We start from the raw sequence: 22,280 nt of genomic DNA on the forward strand, positions 1-22,280 counted from the left end.
GCAAACTCATCACCACACCCCCGTACCGCCTCCTCCACGCCCCCTCTTGTGTGACCTGGCTGCTCCCTCCCGGAGGGAGCAGCCACAAAGTAGGTAAGTATGAATTACCCCCTGTGTACATTATGCTGTGAGCACGCAGACAGAGGTGCGGCTGTGATTACACTGTGTACATTACGCGGTCAGCACGCAGACAGAGGTGCGGCTGTGATTACACTGTGTGCATTACACTGTGAGCATGTACAGAGGTGCGGCTGTGATTACACTATGTACATTACGCGGTCAGCTCGCAGACAGAGGTGCGGCTGTGATTACACTGTGTGCATTACACTGTGATCGCGCACAGTGGTGGGGCTGTGATTGAGATGCACAGTATCGGAAATGTATTAGAAGTGTTGGGCAGCGACGGCTGATGCCTCTGGGCTGCATCACCATTCAAAATGAGCAGGGGGGAGCTGTCCAGGACATATGAACATACATGTGAAGTTGTATGTAACATATATCCTGGCTTCCTTCCCCGGGAGTAATATGTCCTGGTCGGCTCCCGACTGCACACTTTGGACAGCGCTGTAGCCCAGGGGCAGCAGCCGCTACTGGTGCTGGGCATTCCTAGCTGGTTCCTGGGATGTGCCAATTCAGCGGTGTAAAGATGGACCATCTGGGTGTGCTATCGGAGTGCCATGGACGTGACTCATAACTGGTTACAAACTCGGAGGCTTAAGCTCTCACTTTGGAGGCCATATTCTGACATAGATTCGGCACCTACAGTACCATGGTTTGATATTGCGACCGATGTTGGCATCTAACGATACCTCATGCGTTATTATAGCATCTGTAGATGCTCAGAGTGGGCATTTCAGTCCTTGCACAGTCAAACGCAGCTTGCACACCTGAGGAAGGGCAGGCACTAGCATCAGCATAAAGTCAAAGACGCAACAATGACTAAAGATGCTAAGGTGGTCACAGTAGCGTCATCATCCTCATAATGTGGAAACGTTAACAAAAAAAGCCTAAATACCTGTCATTACTAGAGATGAGCGGGTTCGGTTCGGTAGGGTTCGAGAACCGAACCCTACCGAACTCCACGTGTCAAACACTGTTCCGAGCACGGCTCGGTTATTCCCGCCTGTCTAAGAAAACCCCGAACGAGGCAAAACGTCATCATCCTGCTGTCGGATTCTCGCGGGATTCGGATTCCATATAAAGAGCCGCGCGTCGCCGCCATTTTCACTTGGGCATTGTAGAGAGTACAGAGAGGACGTGGCTACGTTCTCTCAGTGTCAGTTCACAGTATCAGTGCTCAGTATCAGTGCTCATTGTCTTGTGCTGCATCGTGCTGCTAAGTAATACTAATACTAGTACAGTGTCTTGTGCTGCATCTTGCTGCTGTAGGGTGCTGTGGTAGTAGTGTCCTGTGACTGTGCATTGGTCATCATCATTCCAGTCACAGTGGTATCATTGGGGGTGACAATTCCAGAGTGCTTTTGTGCTGCTCACTAATACTAATACTAGTACAGTGTCTTGTGCTGCATCGTGCTGCTCAGTGTCAGTTCTCAGTAGTATCATCAGTGCTCAGTATCACTGCTCAGTAGTATCATCAGTGCTCAGTGTCACTGGTCAGTGCTCAGTGTCTTGTGCTGCATTGTGCTGCTCAGTGTCAGTTCTCAGTAGTATCAGTGCTCAATATCACTGCTCAGTAGTATCATCAGTGCTCAGTATCACTGGTCAGTGCTCAGTGTCTTGTGCTGCATCGTGCTGCTCAGTGTCAGTTCTCAGTATCACTGCTCAGTAGTATCATCAGTGCTCAGTATCACTGGTCAGTGCTCAGTGTCTTGTGCTGCATTGTGCTGCTCAGTGTCAGTTCTCAGTAGTATCAGTGCTCAGTATCACTGCTCAGTAGTATCATCAGTGCTCAGTATCACTGGTCAATGCTCAGTGTCTTGTGCTGCATCTTGCTGCTGTAGGGTGCTGTGGTAGTGTCCTGTCACTGTGTGTAGGTCATCAACAGAGGCCATAGGGTTCACAGGGAAGATTCCTGGTGGGCCGGCGCACCCATGGGGCCTGTTTTGTTTGAGGACATGTGGTCCTTTTTATAGACATAATGAATAAGATGCAAAATAATTTGCATATATGAAAATTACTTTGCCACTTAGCCTGTGATTGCAGATGATCTAGTGCAGTGGTGGCCAATGCGTGGCTCTTGAGCCACATGCGGCTCTTTCTTTATTCAAATGTGGCTCTTAACACTCAAAGTCACGTGACCACAAGAGATCTGTAAACCACTGCACTCCAGCCAGACATGCAGCAGCACTACGTAGACTGAGAGCTGAGGGAGCCAAATACATCTAGTGGTATCTAATTCCAGACATTATGGCCGTCTAATTCCAGATATATTACTGGCATATAATTCCACACATTAAAAAATGGAGAACAAAAATTTGGAGGGTAAAATAGGGAATGATTAAGATCCACTTCCACCTAGTGCTGAAGCTGCTGCCACTAGTCATGGCAGAGACGATGAAATGCCATCAACGTCATCTGCCAAAGCTGATGCCCAATGTCATAGTAGAGAGCATGTAAAATCCAAAAAGCAAAAGTTCAGTAAAATGACCCAAAAATATAAATTAAAATCGTCTGAGGAGAAGCGTAAACTTGCCAATATGCCATTTACGACACGGAGTGGCAAGGAACGGCTAAGGCCTTCTCCTATGTTCCTCATGACTAGTGGTTCAGCTTCACATGACGATGGAAGCACTCATCCTCCCGCTAGAAAAATTAAAAGACTTAAGCTGGCAAAAGCACAGCAAAGAACTGTGCGTTCTAAATCACAAATCCCCAAGGAGAGTCCATATGTGTCAGCGGGTGCGATACGTGACCTTCCCAACACTGGACAGGAAGAGGTGGCTCCTTCAACCATTTGCACACCCTCTGCAAGTGCTGGAAGGAGCACCCACAGTCCATTTTGTGATATTGAAATTGAAGATATCACTGTTGAAGTACACCAGGATGAAGATATGGGTGTTGCTGGCGCTGAGGAGGAAGTTGACGAGGAGGATTCTGATGGTGATGTGGTTTGTTTAAATCAGATTCCCGGGGAGACAGTTGTTGTCCGTGGGATGAATTAGGCCATTGACATGCCTGGTCAAAAAAATCACCTCTTCGGGGGAAAATTATTTCAACAGAAATGCGGACAACAGGCGTCAAGCCGTGTGTTGCCTTTGTCAAGCCGTAATAAGTAGGGGTAAGGACGTTAACCACCTAGGAACATCCTCCCTTGTACGTCACCTGGAGCGCATTCATCAGAAGTCATTGACAAGTTCAAAAGCTTTGGGTAACAGCGGAAGCAGTCCACTGACAACTAAATACCTTTTTCCTCTTGTACCCAAGCTCCTGCAAACCACACCACCGACTTCCTCAATGTCAATTTCCTCCTTAGACAGGAACGCCTATAGTCCTGCAGGCCATGTCACTGGCAAGACTGACGAGTCCTCTCCTAACTGGGATTCCTCCGATGGATTCTTGAGTGGAACACCTACTGCTGCTGTTGCTGCTGGCGCTGCTGTTGTTGCTGCTGGGAGTCGATCGTCATCCCAGAGGGGAAGTCGGAAGACCACTTGAATTACTTCCCTTAAGCAATTGACTGTCCAACAGTCCTTTGTGAGGAAGATGAAATATCACAGCAGTCATCCTGTTGCAAAGCGGATAACTCAGGCCTTGACAACTCTGTTGGTGTTAAACGTGCATCCGGTATCCACCGTTAGTTCACAGGGACTTAGAGAATTGCTTGAGGTAGTGTGTCCCCGGTACCAAATCCCATCTAGGTTCCACTTCTCTAGGCAGGCGATACCGAGAATGTACAGGGACGTCAGAAAAAGTGTCCTCAGTGTCCTAAAAAATGCAGTTGTACCCACTGTCCACTTAACCACGGACATGTGGACAAGTGGAGCAGGACAGATTAAGAACTATATGACTGTGACAGCCCACTGGGTAGATGTATTGCCTCCCGCAGCAACAACAGTGGCGGCACCAGTAGCAGCATCTCGCAAACGCCAGCTCGTTTCTAGGCAGGCTATGCTTTGTATCACCGCTTTCCGTAAGAGGCACACCGCTGACAACCTGTTACGGAAACTGAGGGACATCATCGCACATTGGCTTACCCCACTTAGACTCTCCTGGGGATTTGTGATATCGGACAATGCCACCAATATTGTGCATGCATTACATATGGGCAAATTCCAGCACGTCCCATGTTTTGCACATACAATAAATTTGGACGTGCATAATTTTTTGAAAAACGACAGGGGCGTGCAGGAGATGCTGTCGGTGGCCAGATAAATTGCGGCCCACTTTCAGCATTCAGCCACCGCGTGCCGAAGACTGGAGCTCCAGCAAACACTCCTGAACCTGCCCTGCCATCACCTGAAGCAAGAGGTGGTAACGAGGTGGAAATCAACCCTCTATATGCTTCAGAGGATGGAGGAGCAGCAAAAGGCCATTCAAGCCTATACATCTACCTACGATATAGGCAAAGGAGGGGGAATGCACCTGACTCAAGTGCAGTGGAGAATGATTTCAACGTTGTGCAAGGTTCTCCAACCCTTTGAACTTGCCACACGTGAAGTCAGTTCAGACACTGCCAGCCTAAGTCAGGTCATTCCCCTCATCAGGCTTTTGCAGAAGCAGCTGGAGAGATTGAAGGAGGAGCTAAGACGGAGCGATTCCGCTAGCATGTGGGACTTGTGGATGGAGCCCTTCATTCGCTTAACCAGGATTCACGGGTGGTCAATCTGTTGAAATCAGAGCACTACATTTTGGCCACCGTGCTCGATTCTAGGTGTAAAGCCTTTGTTGTATCTCTCTTTCCGGCAGACACAAGTCTGCAGATGTTCAAAGACCTGCTGGTGAGACAATTGTCAAGTCAAGCGGAACGTGACCCGTCAGCAGCTCCTCCTTCATTTTCTACCACAACTGGAGCTGCCAGGAAAAGGCTAAGAATTCCGAGCCCACCCGCTGGCGGTGATGCAGACCAGTCTGGAGCGAGTGCTGACATCTGGTCCGGACTGAAGGACCTGCCAACGATTACTGACATGTCGTCTACTGTCACTGCATATGATTCTGTCACCATTGAAAGAATGGTGGAGGATTATATGAGTGACCGCATCCAAGTAGGCACGTCAGACAGTCCGTACGTATACTGGCAGGAAAAAGAGGTAATTTGGAGGCCCTTGCACAAACTGGCTTTATTTTACCTAAGTTGCCCCCTCTCCAGTGTGTACTCCGAAAGAGTGTTTAGTGCAGCCGGTCACCTTGTCAGCGATCGCCGTAGGAGGTTAGAAAATGTGGAGAAGATGATGTTCATCAAAATGAATTATAAATTCCTCCGTGGAGACATTTACCAGCAATTGCCTCCAGAAAGTACACAGGGACCTGTGATGGTGGATTCCAGCGAGGACGAATTAATAATCTGTGATGAGGAGGAGGATCTACACCCTGAAAGGGGTGAGGAATCCGAGGGTGAGGGTGAGGATGACATCCTGCCTCTGTAGAGCCAGTTTGTGCAAGGAGGGATGAATTGCTTCTTTTTTGGTGGGGTGATTAATTTCTTCTTTTTTTGTGGGGGCCCAAACAAACCAATCATTTCAGCCACAGTCGTGTGGCAGACCCTGTCGCTGAAATTATTGGTTTGTTAAAGTGTGCATGTCCTGTTTATAAGGGTGGGTGGGAGGGCCCAAGGATAATTCCATCTTACACCTCTTTTTTTATTTATTATTTGCATCATGTGCTGTTTGCGGACTTTTTTTAAGTGCCATCCTGTCTGACACTGCAGTGCCAATCCTAGATGGGCCAGGTGTTTGTGCCGCCCACTTGGGTCGCTTAGCTTAGTCATCAAGCGACCTCGGTGCAAATTTTAGGACTAAAAATAATATTGTGAGGTGTGAGGTGTTCAGAATAGACTGGAAATGAGTGAAAATTATGGTTATTGAGGTTAATAATACTATAGGATCACAATTACCTCCAAATTCTATTATTTTAGCTGTTTTTGAGTTTTTTTTTATAAAAATCACCCTAATCCAAAACACATCCGAATCCAAAACCCAAAGGGTGGTTTTGCCAAAACGCGTCCGAATCCAAAACACGACCATGGACCTGAATCCAAAACCAAAATACAAAACATGAAAAATGCCCGCTGCACATTTCTAGTCATTACAGATGGTCTTATAGATTTTATCAGTTAGAATAAAACAAAAATATACTGTCACCATTTGAACAGATTGTTTTCAAACTATTTATTTTCTGGGGACAGATCTCAAAAGTGCAATCCTGGAATGTGGGTGTGCAGCTTTTGCAGACAAATAAGTGTATTGTATTTGTGTGAAGGGTAAAGCACCACATGCCCTCTTGTTTTATAGCATTGTTAATTGCCTTCAAAGACATTTTGGGGCAGATTCAAATTTTTCTCCAAAACCTACAGAAAATATTTGAAAAAACTGAGAAATTATCCTGTTCCCTAAAAAAATTCAAATGAGTATTGGGTAACAGTAAAGATTTCTATTGCTGTCCCAAAGAAAAATATTTTACGCTTTAAAAACATTTCAAACAACTGACAAACATGATAGAAAGCTGTTTTTTTATTGATAAAATAAATGGCCCCAAGTTGATTTTTGAGTAATTTGAAGCCACTTTAAAGAAAAAAAAACTTTAAAAACCACAAGCAGCTTCCACCCGAAATCTTAAAAAAAACCTGTGCATCCATAGAGCTCCCCCATATACCTGCCCCACTTTTTTTAACCCATTATTCTGTACTTTGCAGAATAATACCCCAATAATGACATGTAATAATTGGTCCAATTAAGATCATTTAAAACTTCCAGTTGCCTAACTGAGCACTACCCCACGATGTGATCGCAATTCGATTGCTATTGCATCACAAAAACTTCAAATAGAGGTTGACACCTGCCTGCGCAGCTTGGATTTTAGAGCATAATAACAATAAAAAGTTTTGTTAATTATAGTTCATAACCAAAAAAATTATGTATGGACGCATATCTTACCACAGTCAATAGCTGTTGGGGCTGATGTTGCCTTTTTTCTCCTGTTCTCTGTACTTCCCCTTTCCATGTCTGTCCTCCATCCCCCATCTCTCTGTGTCATATAGTTACATAGTTAGTGAGGTTGAAAAGAGGCAAATTGCCATTGGGTTCAACCTGTGACCTCTTCCTTCCTCTCCTATCCCTTATCTAGCTTTCCCCATCCCCACTTGCCTATCTTTTTTCCATGTCTGTCCCCCGCCCCCCATCCCCCATCTCTGTGTCTCTCCCTTCCTCTCCTATCCCTTATCTAGCTCTTCCCATCCCCACTTGCCTATTTCCGTTACCATGTCTGTCCACCATTCCGTCCCCCCCATCTCTCTGTGTCTCTCTCTTACCCTCCTATCCCTTATCTAGCTCTTCCCATCCCCACTTGCCTATCTCTGTTTCCATGTCTGTCTACCATCCCGTCCACCCATCTCTCTGTGTCTCTCTCTTACCCTCCTATCCCTTATCTAGCTCTTCCCATCCCCACTTGCTTATCTCTGTTACCATGTCTGTCTACCATCCCGTCCACCCATCTCTCTGTGTCTCTCTCTTACCCTCCTATCCCTTATCTAGCTCTTCCCATCCCCACTTGCCTATCTCTGTTACCATGTCTGTCTACCATCCCGTCCACCCATCTCTCTGTGTCTCTCTCTTACCCTCCTATCCCTTATCTATCTCTTCCCATCCCCACTTGCCTATCTCTGATACCATGTCTGTCCACCATCCCGTCCCCCCATCTCTCTGTGTCTCTCCCTTCCCCTCCCATCCCTTATCTAGCTCTTCCCAATCCCACTTGCCTATCTCTGTTACCATGTCTGTCCACCATCCCATCCCCCCCATCTCTCTGTGTCTCTCTCTTACCTTCCTATCCCTTATCTAGCTCTCCCCATTTTCAATTGCCTATCTCTGTTACCATGTCTGTCCACCATCCCGTCCCCCCCATCTCTCTGTGTCTCTCCCTTCCCCTCCTATCCCTTATCTAGCTCTTCCCATCCCCACTTGCCTATCTCTGTTACCATGTCTGTCCACCATCCCGTCCCCCCCATCTCTCTGTGTCTCTCTCTTACCCTCCTATCCCTTATCTAGCTCTCCCCATTTTCAATTGCCTATCTCTGTTACCATGTCTGTCCACCATCCCGTCCCCCCCATCTCTCTGTGTCTCTCTCTTACCCTCCTATCCCTTATCTAGCTCTCCCCATTTTCAATTGCCTATCTCTTGCTCTAGCTCTCCCCATCCCCCTTTGCCTATATCTGTTCCCCATGTATCTCTCCCCCTCTTGTCCAGTCTCTTTTTTTCTCTATCTCCCCGCACTATGTCCCTCTCCCACTCTTTTCTCTCTTTTGTCCAGTTTTCTGATTTAGTTGTATAGATTGGACCTGACTGATATATCGGTGAAGACATGGTACCTGAATTTGTGTGTAGAGGCTAGGTGGGAGAGCGAGAGCCATAAACCATGGTGTTGGTGGGATTACCATTTGTGCACAACAAGTTCCCAATGAGAACAGGCACATTGGGGGTGATTCAGAGTTCATCGTAGCTGTGCTCAATTTAGCACCTCTATGATCAGTCACACTGACATGCGGGGGGGACGCCCAGCACAGGGCTAGTCCGCCCCGCATGTCAGTCCGTGCTCTGTCGCACAAGTACAAAAGCATCGCACAGCGGCAATGCTTTTGTACTTCAGGAGCAGCTCCCAGCCAGCGCAGTTCCTGTGCGCTTGCAGGGAGCTACTCATCACTGCCCGGGTCGCAGCGGCTGCGTGGGACACCACGCAGCCACCGCGGCCAGCCCCCCCCCCCCCTTCCCCAATGTTACGGGCACGCCTGAGTTGCTCAGACCGTGCCCCCTAAACGGCGGCCAAACGAAAACGCACAGCAGCGATCAGGTCTGAATGACCCCCATTGTTACTTGACCTTCATAACTACTTGGGGATATATACAATACATACTAAGACCTTGATTGCACCATTAGTATATATGTGCATTTAGTCTTTGCAGACACTTGATTTATTTCATAACTGCAAACAAAATTGCTATTCACATTTAGGGTACAGTATGAATTATTATACTTACAAACACAGAGGGTAACACATTACACTGTGTACTGTAGTGTAATGCAAGCAGGAAACCTTTGCACTTTGGCCAATCATAATAGCTTATAATAATAGTATAGCATAGTATACGATACGTATAGTATAATGGCTCGCTTATACTGCACAGGGTATAGACGTTATTCCTAGAGATGAGCGGGTTCGGTTTCTCTGAATCCGAACCCGCCAGAACTTCATGGTTTTTTTCACGGATCCGAGCAGAATCGGATCCTCCCGCCTTGCTCGGTTAACCCGAGCGCGCCCGAACGTCATCATGACGCTGTCGGATTCTCGCGAGACTCGGATTCTATATAAGGAGCCGCGCGTCGCCGCCATTTTCACACGTGCATTGAGATTGATAGGGAGAGGACGTGGCTGGCGTCCTCTCCATTTAGATTAGGGTTGAGAGAGAGAGAGAGAGATTGACCTGAGGCTGTGATACTGTAGAAGAGAGTGCAGAGTTTAGTGACTGACGACCACAGTGACCACCAGACAGTGCAGTTGTTTGTTTTATTTAATATATCCGTTCTCTGCCTGAAAAAAACGATACACACAGTGACTCAGTCACATACCATATCTGTGTGCACTGCTCAGCCCAGTGTGCTGCATCAATGTATATATATATCTGACTGTGCTCAGCTCACACTGCTTATAATTGTGGGGGAGACTGGGGAGCACTGCAGTGCCAGTTATAGGTTATAGCAGGAGCCAGGAGTACATAATATTATATTAAAATTAAACAGTGCACACTTTTGCTGCAGGAGTGCCACTGCCAGTGTGACTAGTGACCAGTGACCTGACCACCAGTATATATAATATTAGTAGTATACTATCTCTTTATCAACCAGTCTATATTAGCAGCAGACACAGTACAGTGCGGTAGTTCACGGCTGTGGCTACCTCTGTGTCGGCACTCGGCAGCCCGTCCATAATTGTATATACCACCTAACCGTGGTTTTTTTTTCTTTCTTTATACATACATACTAGTTACGAGTATACTATCTCTTTATCAACCAGTCTATATTAGCAGCAGACACAGTACAGTGCGGTAGTTCACGGCTGTGGCTACCTCTGTGTCGGCACTCGGCAGCCCGTCCATAATTGTATATACCACCTAACCGTGGTTTTTTTTTCTTTCTTTATACATACATACTAGTTACGAGTATACTATCTCTTTATCAACCAGTCTATATATTAGCAGCAGACACAGTACAGTGCGGTAGTTCACGGCTGTGGCTACCTCTGTGTCGGCACTCGGCAGCCCGTCCATAATTGTATATACCACCTAACCGTGTTTTTTTTTTTTCTTTATACATACATACTAGTTACGAGTATACTATCTCTTTATCAACCAGTCTATATTAGCAGCAGACACAGTACAGTGCGGTAGTTCACGGCTGTGGCTACCTCTGTGTCGGCACTCGGCAGCCCGTCCATAATTGTATATACCACCTAACCGTGGTTTTTTTTTCTTTCTTTATACATACATACTAGTTACGAGTATACTATCTCTTTATCAACCAGTCTATATATTAGCAGCAGACACAGTACAGTGCGGTAGTTCACGGCTGTGGCTACCTCTGTGTCGGCACTCGGCAGCCCGTCCATAATTGTATATACCACCTAACCGTGGTTTTTTTTTCTTTCTTTATACATACATACTAGTTACGAGTATACTATCTCTTTATCAACCAGTCTATATATTAGCAGCAGACACAGTACAGTGCGGTAGTTCACGGCTGTGGCTACCTCTGTGTCGGCACTCGGCAGCCCGTCCATAATTGTATACTAGTATCCAATCCATCCATCTCCATTGTTTACCTGAGGTGCCTTTTAGTTGTGCCTATTAAAATATGGAGAACAAAAATGTTGAGGTTCCAAAATTAGGGAAAGATCAAGATCCACTTCCACCTCGTGCTGAAGCTGCTGCCACTAGTCATGGCCGAGACGATGAAATGCCAGCAACGTCGTCTGCCAAGGCCGATGCCCAATGTCATAGTACAGAGCATGTCAAATCCAAAACACCAAATATCAGTAAAAAAAGGACTCCAAAACCTAAAATAAAATTGTCGGAGGAGAAGCGTAAACTTGCCAATATGCCATTTACCACACGGAGTGGCAAGGAACGGCTGAGGCCCTGGCCTATGTTCATGGCTAGTGGTTCAGCTTCACATGAGGATGGAAGCACTCAGCCTCTCGCTAGAAAAATGAAAAGACTAAAGCTGGCAAAAGCAGTAGCACCGCAAAGAACTGTGCGTTCTTCGAAATCCCAAATCCACAAGGAGAGTCCGACTCCAATTGTGTCGGTTGCGATGCCTGACCTTCCCAACACTGGACGTGAAGAGCATGCGCCTTCCACCATTTGCACGCCCCCTGCAAGTGATGGAAGGAGCACCCGCAGTCCAGTTCCTGATAGTCAGATTGAAGATGTCAGTGTTGAAGTACACCAGGATGAGGAGGATATGGGTGTTGCTGGCGCTGGGGAGGAAATTGACCAGGAGGATTCTGATGGTGAAGTGGTTTGTTTAAGTCAGGCACCCGGGGAGACACCTGTTGTCCGTGGTAGGAATATGGCCGTTGACATGCCTGGTGAAAATACCAAAAAAATCAGCTCTTCGGTGTGGAAGTATTTCACCAGAAATGCGGACAACAGGTGTCAAGCCGTGTGTTCCCTTTGTCAAGCTGTAATAAGTAGGGGTAAGGACGTTAACCACCTCGGAACATCCTCCCTTATACGTCACCTGCAGCGCATTCATAATAAGTCAGTGACAAGTTCAAAAACTTTGGGTGACAGCGGAAGCAGTCCACTGACCAGTAAATCCCTTCCTCTTGTAACCAAGCTCACGCAAACCACCCCACCAACTCCCTCAGTGTCAATTTCCTCCTTCCCCAGGAATGCCAATAGTCCTGCAGGCAATGTCACTGGCAATTCTGACGAGTCCTCTCCTGCCTGGGATTCCTCCGATGCATCCTTGCGTGTAACGCCTACTGCTGCTGGCGCTGCTGTTGTTGCTGCTGGGAGTCGATGGTCATCCCAGAGGGGAAGTCGTAAGCCCACTTGTACTACTTCCAGTAAGCAATTGACTGTTCAACAGTCCTTTGCGAGGAAGATGAAATATCACAGCAGTCATCCTGCTGCAAAGCGGATAACTGAGGCCTTGACAACTATGTTGGTGTTAGACGTGCGTCCGGTATCCGCCGTTAGTTCACAGGGAACTAGACAATTTATTGAGGCAGTGTGCCCCCGTTACCAAATACCATCTAGGTTCCACTTCTCTAGGCAGGCGATACCGAGAATGTACACGGACGTCAGAAAAAGACTCACCAGTGTCCTAAAAAAAGGCAGTTGTACCCAATGTCCACTTAACCACGGACATGTGGACAAGTGGAGCAGGGCAGGGTCAGGACTATATGACTGTGACAGCCCACTGGGTAGATGTATGGACTCCCGCCGCAAGAACAGCAGCGGCGGCACCAGTAGCAGCATCTCGCAAACGCCAACTCTTTCCTAGGCAGGCTACGCTTTGTATCACCGCTTTCCAGAATACGCACACAGCTGAAAACCTCTTACGGCAACTGAGGAAGATCATCGCGGAATGGCTTACCCCAATTGGACTCTCCTGTGGATTTGTGGCATCGGACAACGCCAGCAATATTGTGTGTGCATTAAATATGGGCAAATTCCAGCACGTCCCATGTTTTGCACATACCTTGAATTTGGTGGTGCAGAATTTTTTAAAAAACGACAGGGGCGTGCAAGAGATGCTGTCGGTGGCCAGAAGAATTGCGGGACACTTTCGGCGTACAGGCACCACGTACAGAAGACTGGAGCACCACCAAAAACTACTGAACCTGCCCTGCCATCATCTGAAGCAAGAAGTGGTAACGAGGTGGAATTCAACCCTCTATATGCTTCAGAGGTTGGAGGAGCAGCAAAAGGCCATTCAAGCCTATACAATTGAGCACGATATAGTAGGTGGAATGCACCTGTCTCAAGCGCAGTGGAGAATGATTTCAACGTTGTGCAAGGTTCTGATGCCCTTTGAACTTGCCACACGTGAAGTCAGTTCAGACACTGCCAGCCTGAGTCAGGTCATTCCCCTCATCAGGCTTTTGCAGAAGAAGCTGGAGACATTGAAGGAGGAGCTAACACGGAGCGATTCCGCTAGGCATGTGGGACTTGTGGATGGAGCCCTTAATTCGCTTAACAAGGATTCACGGGTGGTCAATCTGTTGAAATCAGAGCACTACATTTTGGCCACCGTGCTCGATCCTAGATTTAAAGCCTACCTTGGATCTCTCTTTCCGGCAGACACAAGTCTGCTGGGGTTGAAAGACCTGCTGGTGACAAAATTGTCAAGTCAAGCGGAACGCGACCTGTCAACATCTCCTCCTTCACATTCTCCCGCAACTGGGGGTGCGAGGAAAAGGCTCAGAATTCCGAGCCCACCCGCTGGCGGTGATGCAGGGCAGTCTGGAGCGACTGCTGATGCTGACATCTGGTCCGGACTGAAGGACCTGACAACGATTACGGACATGTCGTCTACTGTCACTGCATATGATTCTCTCAACATTGATAGAATGGTGGAGGATTATATGAGTGACCGCATCCAAGTAGGCACGTCACACAGTCCGTACTTATACTGGCAGGAAAAAGAGGCAATTTGGAGGCCCTTGCACAAACTGGCTTTATTCTACCTAAGTTGCCCTCCCACAAGTGTGTACTCCGAAAGAGTGTTTAGTGCCGCCGCTCACCTTGTCAGCAATCGGCGTACGAGGTTACATCCAGAAAATGTGGAGAAGATGATGTTCATTAAAATGAATTATAATCAATTCCTCCGCGGAGACATTGACCAGCAGCAATTGCCTCCACAAAGTACACAGGGAGCTGAGATGGTGGATTCCAGTGGGTACGAATTGATAATCTGTGAGGAGGGGGATGTACACGGTGATATATCGGAGGGTGATGATGAGGTGGACATCTTGCCTCTGTAGAGCCAGTTTGTGCAAGGAGAGATTAATTGATTCTTTTTTGGGGGGGGTCCAAACCAACCCGTCATATCAGTCACAGTCGTGTGGCAGACCCTGTCACTGAAATGATGGGTTGGTTAAAGTGTGCATGTCCTGTTTTGTTTATACAACATAAGGGTGGGAGGGCCCAAGGACAATTCCATCTTGCACCTCTTTTTTCTTTTCTTTTTCTTTGCGTCATGTGCTGTTTGGGGAGGGTTTTTTGGAAGGGCCATCCTGCGTGACACTGCAGTGCCACTCCTAGATGGGCCCGGTGTTTGTGTCGGCCACTAGGGTCGCTAGTCTTACTCACACAGTCAGCTACCTCATTGCGCCTCTTTTTTTCTTTGCGTCATGTGCTGTTTGGGGAGGGTTTTTTGGAAGGGACATCCTGCGTGACACTGCAGTGCCACTCCTAGATGGGCCCGGTGTTTGTGTCGGCCACTAGGGTCGCTAGTCTTACTCACACAGTCAGCTACCTCATTGCGCCTCTTTTTTTCTTTGCGTCATGTGCTGTTTGGGGAGGGTTTTTTGGAAAGGACATCCTGCGTGACACTGCAGTGCCACTCCTAGATGGGCCCGGTGTTTGTGTCGGCCACTAGGGTCGCTAGTCTTACTCACACAGTCAGCTACCTCATTGCGCCTCTTTTTTTCTTTGCGTCATGTGCTGTTTGGGGAGTATTTTTTTGAAGGGCCATCCTGCGTGACACTGCAGTGCCACTCCTAGATGGGCCAGGTGTTTGTGTCGGCCACTTGGGTCGCTTATCTTAGTCACACAGCGACCTCGGTGCAAATTTTAGTACTAAAAATAATATTGTGAGGTGTGAGGTGTTCAGAATAGACTGAAAATGAGTATAAATTATGGTTATTGAGGTTAATAATACTATGGGATCAAAATGACCGCAAATTCAATGATTTAAGCTGTTTTTTAGTGTTTTTTGAAAAAAACACCCGAATCCAAAACACACCCGAATCCGACAAAAAAAATTCTGTGAGGTTTTGCCAAAACGCGGTCGAACCCAAAACACGGCCGCGGAACCGAACCCAAAACCAAAACACAAAACCCGAAAAATTTCAGGCGCTCATCTCTAGTTATTCCCATAGTGTGTGGACTTGGAAAGTTGAGCCTAAAGCAGCAAAGACAGGAACACTAATAGCAATCACACTGCATTTTAAAGTCATTTTGACTTCAGTGAACTTATTCTGGCCTCTCAAGTTTCAAGTAAAGATGCTGATAAGAGTCTGGTAAAAGTGCAGGTTGCCAATGCAGATCCACTCATAATTGCTACTCTAGACTGATGCTATGAACATGAGTGAAATGTCTGGATGCATGTTGTCTGTTGCCAGGGGAAAAAGAGGACAGCGTAATTGCAGATCATTAGCTCTTGGCAAGTACTACTTACTTCTGGTAGTGAAACTGAGCAAAATCATGTCCAAATGAGCATCTTTTGTCTCTGCTAGTTTAAAAGAAGCTTTTATAAAAACTGAGACTTGAAGTTAGCCCAAAGTGTCACCTAAAAAACCTAAACGAATCTCACTAAATAGTATACCTGACTGGATCCAATCTCCAGGAACTCTTCCCCATAGGGTATCCACAGCTCACAAAACACTACAAAAACCTGGAACAGTACAGACTTCTGACATGACAAACACTGGGCTCTGACTAGGCCACTCCAGGATACTACATACTTGCTGACTGTACTTTTCTCCTCTCCGCAAATCGCGGGCCTGCAGGGCGGGGACATCATGTTGGCCCCTCAACTCCCAGTATAATCTCCCCATATTTTCCACTTCACTATAAAGTGAGTGGGATGCAGATTCATCCAACCATCCACCAAAGATTAGATTAATTATATTAACAAAGCATAGAAAAGGGGCATGTCCTTAAGTACTATACTGTATCTCAGGGACATTACCCCCCCCCCCCCCCCCTCCTTCCCCAAATCCTTATATGCCAGCTCAAAGGGCCCTCCTTCATCATGTCCTTATATGCCAGCTTACAGGCCCCTCATGTCCTTATATGACAGCCCATAAACCCCTTATGGTTAGTATGGATAGTGTAATGGTTAGCATTACTGCCTTACAACACTGAGGTCATGGGTTCGCTTCCCACCATGGTGCTGTGTGGAGTTTGTATATTCTCCCAGTACTTGCGTGGGTTTCCTCTGGGTACTCCGGTTTCCTCCCACAATCCAAAAATATACTGGTAGGATAGTCGTCGCCCAGGGGGAGTGAAAATTCGCCCAGTGCAAGTGTGCAATCGCATGTGTACGGCGTGCGAAAATGTCCCTCAGTCAGCGGACAGCTGCAATCCATGCACACCTCACTCACCATCGAATGTTTTTTCCACTATGTGCAGTCTGTACGCAGCCCAGGACTTAGGGGCAGATTTATTAAGCCTGGTGAAGTGATAAAATGGAAGGTGATAAAGCCCCAGCCAATCAGCTTCTAACTTCTATGCTACAGGCTGGGTTTGAAAAATGACAGTTAGGAGCTGACTGGCTGGTGCGTTATCACCTTCCACTTTATCACTTCACCAGGCTTAATAAATCTGCCCCTTAATCCTCCAGAGCGATGAGAACAGGCTGATCGGGGCTGGAGCTGACATCAGACACCCTCCCTGAAAACGCTTGGGAACGCCTGTGTTTTCCCTGACACTCCCAGTACACGGTCAGTTACCACCCCCAAACGGCTCTTCCTGTCAATTATCTTGCGAATGCCCGTGCGATCGAAATTTTCGCACCATACCGTCGCTGTTTGACGATGCGCAATGGTGCATATGAATGCGCAGTCATTCGATAATCACCTGCTGGGTGAAAACGCACAGTAGCGATCAGGTCTGAATCGGTCCATTAGTACCAAGTAGTGTGACACTAACTAGTATTTTCTGAAAAAACCTGTATTGAAGTATGGAATATTCTGTGTCTCATTTAATTGACTTTAACTTACTGAATATATAAAAAGAGATATAAAGAACCCTCAGCTGTGAATTGGTATTACACAACATGAACCATAAAGTACTGTCACCGCCGCCGATTCCTGCTACCACTTCTGATGCCCGCTACTGCCCACAAAGCATGCCTGCTCATCAAACTTGATGAGCAGGCTAATATATTGTAAATTTTTATAAAATAAAAAATAAATCTCAGTGTGTGGGACTGGGGAGGGAGTGTGAGGACATGAATACAATTTTGTTATCCAGGGCTTCCATTAACCTAATAACGCTGTGGGTGCGGCACTATTAAGTTAATGGAAGATCTGGACAACAAAATCGTCATGGTTTAGTGTGTGTAACTAAACACTTACATGGTGCTGCCTGACAGCCCTGGCCAGTAGCGGATCTTGCCACGGGCAAGCCGGACTTTTGCCCGGGGCGCCGCCGGTGCCGCTGCCTGCTCTCCCGCTGCCGGCTGTGAAGGGAAACTAGACGCATAGGAAACTAGACGCTACGCGTCTAGTTTCCCTTCGTGGAGAGGACCTTTTCTGTATTGATGTGCGGTGCGCGTTGACCTCATCGCGCACCGCACAGCAAAGGTCCTCTCCACGAAGGGAACTAGACGCGTAGCGCACCGCACATCATTTCAGCGGCGCTACTACTGTACAGGGGACGTAACTGACCACGCCCCCTGTATGAAGCCACGCTCCCTATGGCCGCCCGGGTCGCAAAAAGCCCCTGAGCCGGCCCTGGCCCTGGCTGACACTGACACTGTCTCTCCCTGTACAGAACTGACAGTGATAGCCTGATATACAGTCAGTCAGTGCTGAATCAGATGCCCAATCAGAACTGCTTCAGTGACACAGGTGTGCTTTCATATGGGCTGAAAGCATGTCTCTGTCCCTGAGGCACTTATACTAGGGCTGCTTCTGCTGCTTTTTTTTAATGGGCTATTACTGCCCGTGCTTTGTCCCGCCCCCTGCTTACGGCCCTTCATCACTGGCATTGGGAGGCACTGCTCTCTGTGCCTCCAAAATCGATTTAAACAAGTTTTTTTTCACTAAAAATGATTACAATAATATAAAGAAGATACTTATGACACAGAATATGTGTCATAAATATCTTCTTTGTATTATTTTAATCATTAATGACAGGGGAGGCACTGCCTCTCCTGACGGGTGTAGTACGGGTGACCGGCGGTCTCCTGACCGCCGGTCACCTTACCGACGCCGGGATCCCGGCAGCATACCGACATCGGGATCCCGGCGGGGAGGGGCGAGTGCAGCAAGCCCCTTGCGGGCTCGCTGCGCTCGTCACGCTGCGGGCTCGGTGGCGACCTGCGGTCGCCACGGGTTCTATTCCCACTCTATGGGTGTTGTGGACACCCACGAGTGGAAATAGTCCCTGTTGGTCGGCATGCCGACCATCGGGATAGTGAGCCGTCGGGCTCACGGAGGAGGTCATGTGACTGTCGGTCAGCCGACCGGCGGTCACATGACTACCACCCCTCCTGACTGCACGTCCCTGTTTTACACTGAGCTATTGCCGGGTTAAACCGGCACTGTGTAATAGGGTTTACCCAGGTCCAATTACCCGGGTATCCATCCCAGCTAGCTTGGACCCAGGTCACGGTGCAGTGTAAATGGGTAAGCAAATGAGACCCGGTACCTGATCACTGAATAGGAAGAGGCGGCGCTTGGTGATCATTCCATCTCCAAGCGTCATTTTCGCACGTGTCGGTGGTGACGTCACCATCCCGGCAAATTGCCGAGTGGTGCTGTCTGTCTGAAAGGGAACTTGCCGAGTTGCTCCCAGGAAGGAGCCGTATACAAATCCTGGGTACTCAATCATGGCACACTCAGATGATACTTGTCGGTTTCTTATTGCCACAATATAAGGAGATACGAAATTATAATAATCAACACCAAGTCCTGATAATTGGTAAATATGCCCCATTTGATGAATATTGGTTCAGCCCACATAATCTTACCCTCTGTTAAATTTCGGAAAGGGGTCCACTTTAAAGAATAGTTGCCTTCGTTCATCTCTGTCAATACAGAATACAGTTGTACTTCATCATTTGTATTAACTATTCTGGCTTCTCTGCATACAATCCATGTGTGGAAATTGTTCCTAAACAAGTAGGTTTTTACCTTTGAAATACAGAAACAGCTCTCTTTCGTGTTTTGGAAAATACAATTCCTACTTATCCTTTTTTGTTGCTGTATGAAACACAAAGACCCCCCCTCACCCAACCCTTCATATTGCAAATATACCTTTATACCAAATGACACATGAATTAAAATGAATGACATTAAGTAATGAATATACTACACAATTCTTTTTACATTTGTTGCTGCCATCTGTGTAGCACATAGCCCTTAAGTGTTCTTGGCACATTGCGTTAGTCTATAATCATGCCACTCAGAACGCAGCAGGAAAATAGCATTGTCACCTGTGGGACAGTTTATGAGAAAAGGGAATAATGAAATACTTTGATAGAAATGCCAATCACACAGTGTGTCTGTCTTAAATAGACCCAGAAGGGATGATGATGAACATCTGAAGTGCAATGTGAGTTTGCAGACCTTGCGTACACTTGTCATTTGAGTCGGACAAGCGTTAAAAGTGCTCAGTTTTGTGCTGTTTGCTCACTGGTTGAGGAGACAGACAGAATGCGTGACACATTGCCATAGAGGGAAACATTGTGTAGACAAGTGGAAACATTAAGTCACTGACAATGCATTGCAATACTCTGTAGTAGTAATGAAGGTAACTCTTTCACTGCGGTATGTGCAGTGCCTTATGGGAGATCGCTAACAATTTCATACAGTGGTTTCCTTTATTACAGCAAGTATTGCAATTAAATAAAGACATGCTGGTGTCATGCACAGTAGTAATATAATGGCAAAAGTTATATAAGGACAAAACCTTTTTGTATCATTCTGTTACGATGCAGACATTTCAGCTAATTGTTGTCCCATTTTGAACCAAAGCGAGTTTAGGAAATATTCCTGGATTCAAATCAGGATCTCTTACCTGTATTAGAGTGATGTTTGTTATTTTAGGGCACTTCTTCCCTGTCGTGAAATATTGGGCTTGATTCTTTTTGAGTCAGACATATCGGTGATGCCCAATGCAGTGTAACAATGTTTTCTTACACGCGTGCATCTAAGTCACACTGCACATGCATCCACATAGCGTGCGCACAGAGTCGGAGTTGCTATTGAGGAGCATGGGAGACACACCGTCACAGATATGTTTTGAAAATGTATTGGGAGGCATTGGGTGTTCCTGGGCAGTGATAGAGGGTGGCTTAGTCACAAGGGCGTAAATTCATACCAGGCACCCAGAGGCGATATATTGACAGTGCGTCCAACCGTCATGCACATACACACAGCATCGGTGGCCCCCATATACTACAGACAGCATTAGTGACTCCCATATACCACAAACTGCAGAAGTGGACTGCTCAACTGTGCCCCCTGATGGCTAACACCCGGCAGCCAATGTCTCCATTGCCTATGAGAGTTACACCACTGCTTACTGGACACATAGAGATACATAGAGATACTCCGTCTTATGGTTCCATTATGGGAGTGTCACAGATACTAGGTGCATACAGAGATGCAGAATCATTCACAAAGGAGGCCAAAATCTGAAGGAGAATCTGAACCAGCTTCAGTGGTACAACCGATGGTGTGTCTATAGATGCACCAAGTGGTATTTCAGCATACAGTACATACGCTGACTCAATCCTTACTCATTCAGATGCACCGATGTACAGTACACATGGGAAGGGCTTTGTAGCTGCATTTGTATAAAGCCGCACTCTCGCAAAAGACGCAAACATGGATGCAGTAGCACCTGACTTGTGTCCTATGCTCGTAGAATGCATATAGATGATTCTAAAAATAGAACCTATAGTTTTAAAAGACATTGTACTGATGATCAGGTGCAATGCATTTGTACTGAATACATCTGTTTTTTTATTCAATGTATTTACCTGGAACTACGAACAACTATAATAACATACATACCAAACATAGAAAAAAAATATCACAGGTTACAAAAACAGGGTATAACCCCAGAGTAGATTAATACAGATGGAGCTATGTACCTGGATGCTATCAGATAAGAGAAGTTGGCAGTAACAACACAATTATTAAATTAACAGTTGTAACCCCTACCCCTCAAGCAGCTGAGGTGTTACTTTAAACTATAGGGGAAGCACAGTAGAGCAAGTGTGCACATGGGGCTTAATTCAGATTCTGAAGGATCTGAGTTATATAGTGCAAAATACTAGTGATGAGCGGGTTCGGTTCCTCGGAAACCGAACCCCCCCGAACTTCACCCATTTTACACGGGTCCGAGGCATACTCGGATTCTCCCGTATGGCTCGGTTAATCCGAGCGCGCCCGAACGTCATCATCCCGCTGTCGGATGCTCGCGAGATTCGGATTCTATATAAGGAGCCGCGCGTCGCCGCCATTTTCACTCGTGCATTGGAAATGTTAGGGAGAGGATGTGGCTGGCGTCCTCTCTGTTTGTGCTTATTGCTTAATTGTGGGGACTGGGGAGCAGCTGTATTATATAGGAGGAGTACAGTGCAGAGTTTTGCTGATCAGTGACCACCAGTTTTATCCATTCTCTGCCTGAAAAACGCTCCATATCTGTGCTCAGTGTGCTGCATATATCTGTGCTCACACAGCTTTATTGTGGGGACTGGGGACCAGCAGTATTATATAGGAGGAGTACAGTGCAGAGTTTTTCTGACCAGTGACCACCAGTATACGTTGTCTGCCAGAAAAACGCTCCATATCTGTGCTCAGTGTGCTGCATATATCTGTGCTCACACTGCTTTATTGTGGGTACTGGGGACCAGCAGTATTATATAGGAGGAGGACAGTGCAGAGTTTTGCTGACCAGTGACCACCAGTATATATAGCAGTACGGTACGGAAGGCCACTGCTCTACCTACCTCTGTGTCGTCAAGTATACTATCCATCTAGATTCTATACCTGTGGTGCATTTTAGTTTTGCAGTTTGCTGACAGTGACCACCAGTATATATAGCAGTACGGTACGGAAGGCCACTGCTCTACCTACCTCTGTGTCGTCAAGTATACTATCCATCTAGATTCTATACCTGTGGTGCATTTTAGTTTTGCAG

Source organism: Pseudophryne corroboree, chromosome 4 (genome assembly GCF_028390025.1).
Source record: "Pseudophryne corroboree isolate aPseCor3 chromosome 4, aPseCor3.hap2, whole genome shotgun sequence".
In the NCBI taxonomy this organism is placed as follows: Eukaryota; Metazoa; Chordata; class Amphibia; order Anura; family Myobatrachidae; genus Pseudophryne; species Pseudophryne corroboree.